The sequence below is a fragment of the Centruroides vittatus genome, unplaced genomic scaffold (assembly GCF_030686945.1).
Source record: "Centruroides vittatus isolate TY-2023 unplaced genomic scaffold, ASM3068694v2 contig_120, whole genome shotgun sequence".
Lineage (NCBI taxonomy): Eukaryota > Metazoa > Arthropoda > Arachnida > Scorpiones > Buthidae > Centruroides > Centruroides vittatus.
The window spans coordinates 831933-836139 of record NW_027120768.1 but is presented as its reverse complement, the minus strand read 5'-3'; positions in this window follow the sequence as shown (position 1 = coordinate 836139).

The window sequence follows — 4207 nt, the reverse complement described above, 5'->3', positions numbered from 1 at the left end:
CAGACAAACTTACGCCACGAAGCGATTGCAGCTCTCGAAATGGCAGAAATATTTATTACGCCAGTATCGTAGTATTGGAAGAGCTATTGACAGCGCAAGGACCAGTACAGTAATACCTCGACTTAAGCTACCCCGACTTACGCGAACCCGGAGTTACGCGATTTTTAAATTTCGTCGATTCGTCTTTTGTTTGAGCGACACGCAACTATTGTTTACTTACTCCCCCACACTATTGTTCATCTTACACGTTCGGACGTGTCGCGCGGAATCGACGCATAGCTACAATTTATTTTGTGTTATTTATGTCTGTGTTTGTTATATCTTTTTTTTTTTTTTTTTTTTTTTTTTTTTTTTTTTTAACTCTTTCCGCCCTGTGGGCACTAAGAGGGCCTCTTTTAGAAGGCCCATTATGGGTTCGGCCAGGCCCACAATGGGGCGACCGGGTGGTGAGGGACGGGGCCCGACATATCCGAACGGACCACCCCCCGAAAAATTCCTGGGGATTATTCGACCCGTTCGGATTCGATCCCGGGTCCCCCAGAGCGGTAGGCTGCCACCTTGACCGCTCGGCCATCCGGCCGTCTGTTTGTTATATCTACGGAGACTTGAGAGACTATACTATGTTATCCAAACGAAGTAGAACCGATTCTTCTGCATCAAACAAGAAAAGAAAAGCTTTATTTTTGGAATGTAAAGTTAACATTATTAAAGACTTCGATACAAAAATAAAAAGGGGTTACAAATTTTAGAAAATATAGACTCCAACGCAGAGCGCATTTCTTCTACAAAACGAGAAATAAAAGAATTATTAGCATGCTACGAGGAAATTTTGCGGGAGAAAAAAGAATCATTGAGCCGTCAGACGAATTTGTTAGATTTTATGAAGTCTTCTACATCAAAATAACTTCGGTTTACGATTTTAATAATATAATTTGTTATACATATGTATTATCTAAAATTTTATTACACATTTTTTTCTAAATTATTGTTTTTTTAGTCTCCGGCCCAATTAAAAATAATTCGTATGTATTTATATGCGAAATTATACGCCGACTTACGCGAATTCGACTTACGCGGTTATCGCTCGGTCCCACCTATCGCGTAAGTTCGGGGTATTACTGTATATCTATCGACTCTGGTCAAACCTTCGATGGGCTCTTGGGTGCCCGCAGAGCGGAAAGAATTAAAAAAAAACAAAAAGTATTTTTATTGATAATATAAAGATGCGTTCGATAATTCCTCACTAGATCTACCGACCTGTTCGATAATTCTGGCAGATGTCTTCGTGGATACACTTTTCCCACGTTTTAAGAGGATATTAGAAACGGTGGGAGGGTAGAGGACACGGACTTTGAAGTTTGAAATGAATAACGGTTTATGCAAAATGCATTACGACTTTTCTGCAACATTAATTAATTATTATCGCATATTATAGGTGGATTAATTTATTCAAAACGTCTAAATCCCACTCGGCAGAAATAAATAATTACAGTAGAGCATCGATTATCCGACTTAATTGGGGACTGGGGTTGGTCGGATAACTGAAAAGTCGGATAACCGAAAAGTATGAAAAAATACATTATTAGTATAGCGTATTAGGCCTGGTTTAAATACTAGCCTCCCTTTCATGGTCGAGCCAGTGCTGCCAGCTAAAACATGCAAAAATTTAACAAAAATAATATTAGCTGTAGCAAGACATAACCAAATATTGTAGCGCCACATCACTAGCGGACATTTGAATTTTCCGACTAGAACGCGGTCGGTTAACCGATAAGTCGGTTAATCGGGGGTCGGATAATCGATGCTCTACTGTATTAATTAATCTTTAATTACTACTGAGAAACATTTACTTAAAAATGCACAAACGTTTTTAGCCTAATTTATAGTAAATTTTAGGGTGCATTTGTAAATAAAAGATGGAAACGTTTGTGCATCTTTAAGTAAATGTTTCTCGACAGTTATAAGGCGATCAGTGATTAATTAATAATCATTTATCCTAAAATATAGATTTGACTGCTAATATAGAATTGTGATGGCTACTTTGTATAACATTGTGAAGAAGTATCTGTTTACATAACTGTATAGAATATATTTTATGTGACAAGTCCTTGTAGTTTCTACGTAAAGAGCGTGCAAAAGAGATGCTAGCTTACATAATTCATTACTACGTTCTATTGAGAATGTGTCAATACGCAAAACAAAAACACCCAGTAACGATGCTAATAATAAATAAAACCTTCATTAAGTTCGACCCCACTGAGATACGACACGTAACCCCTTGAGATATAAAAAAACACAAGAATTTTCCAAAGGGTGTCCATCTTTCACCATCCAGGCGCCCCACTATGGGTCTGGCAGAATCCATAAAGGAACTCGCTTAATAATCAAAAAGTAATCGTCTATTTATATTTCTGTCAGATCCTGTATTTACTCTAAAGAAAAAAACCCCAGGAATTTTGAGTATGGTTCGTTCTGGTTACGTCGAACCTGTACCTCATCAGCCGGCCACTGCATTGTGGGTTCTGTCAAACCAGAATCGATAGATACAGTATACCACTGTTGCCAAGTCCCAGATGCTTTCGCCCCTAGATCTGGTGAAAAAACTCCCTAAAAACCCTAAAAAAATATTTTTCCACCCTAAAAAAACCCTAATTTTTTAAAATTATAATTTGAAAAATCTTTTATTATTCTTTTATGAATTACAAAACTTTTAAAATATTAAAAGAAAATCATTTATTATGAAAATTAAATATCTTGAAAAACATTAATGACGTCATTTAATTGTTCTGATACATTTGTAAATTGAGAATTAATGTGGTCATACATTTTTTGATTATATTGTTTCTAACCAAACAAAACCAAACCATAAGAGGCCGGATGGCCGAGAGGTCAAGGTTAGCAGCCTTCCGCCCTGAGGGGATCCGGGATCGAATCCGGACGAATCGAAAAATCCCCCAGGAATTTTTCGGGGGTGGTGCATCCGGACACGTCGGTCCCCGTCCCTTACCACCCGGCCACCCCATTTGGGCCTGGCCGAACCCCGTAATGGGCTTGCTATAAGAGGCCCTCTTAGTGTCCACAGGGCGGAAAGAGTTAAAAGAAAAAAAAACCATAAATTACCCTACAAAAAGTTTCAATTTATATTCATTCTTTCAATTAGTTATTTGCATAACTATAAAATTTGTTTTATTACTTATATTTAAATATTTCCTGTAGTTTTAACAATTTAACATCAAAATCAAACTCACAAATGCTTGTAACACGTGTTATTGCTGGGTGCTGGCATAGACTAATTATCTAGCTTCGATAGGTAATTAGTCTATAGTGCTGGTTGACCCCATTTCAAGTGAAAACAACGCCAACAATGATAAAATTAAGAAATTCTCAAAGTAAATGCAAAATTTTAAGTTTTAAATGTATTCCCTAAAACTTCTCAATAGAAAAAAAAATCATCCTAAATTTTTCCCTAAATTCCCCCCCTAGTAATCCCTAAATCTAGGGTAAAAAACCCTAACTTGGCAACATGAGATATACTTGGTCTTTGCGCTATGCTCTCAAGTAGAGTTAATGTGTCAAGTTGCCGATAGCTGGCGTTACAGTCACACTATGGCGAAGAGAAGTTCGTTTATTTATCTATTTTGTTAGTAGATAGTTTTACCGTTTTCAAGCACTTTTGTAACTTTTTTCTACTGTTCTGTCAAAAAAATCTTATTCGTAATTACATTTTTAAATTTTATATCATGTATAAAGAAAAAAAAAAGTATATTTGGTTTATGAAAAAATTTAATAAGATAATAATTTGAAAGTACAGATGAGAATTCGAAAATAATTTTATTTTCGATTTATTCACATCCTCATCTGTAATTGTAATACTGAATAATTCAAAAATTTCCATTACATGTGTTGTGCCCAGTTGCACGTTAGAATATGACGTGCAACTGGAATGTGCGCTGGTCTGTGATATGACGTCAGACGAGATTATCGTAGCGACTTTTGTCGCATAGTGTGAACCGGTCCTAAAGGAGGAGTCCGATAATTATTCTTTCCGGCCTGTGGACTAAAATGGCCTTTTCAATCTTACTCATTAGGAATTCGGCCAAGCCTACAACGGGAGCGATAATAAAAAAGAACTATTGTATGTACAGGTACAAGATCTAGGATCCCAACAAGTACTGGATTTTGGGGTACTTCATCAACGTCGAGAAAC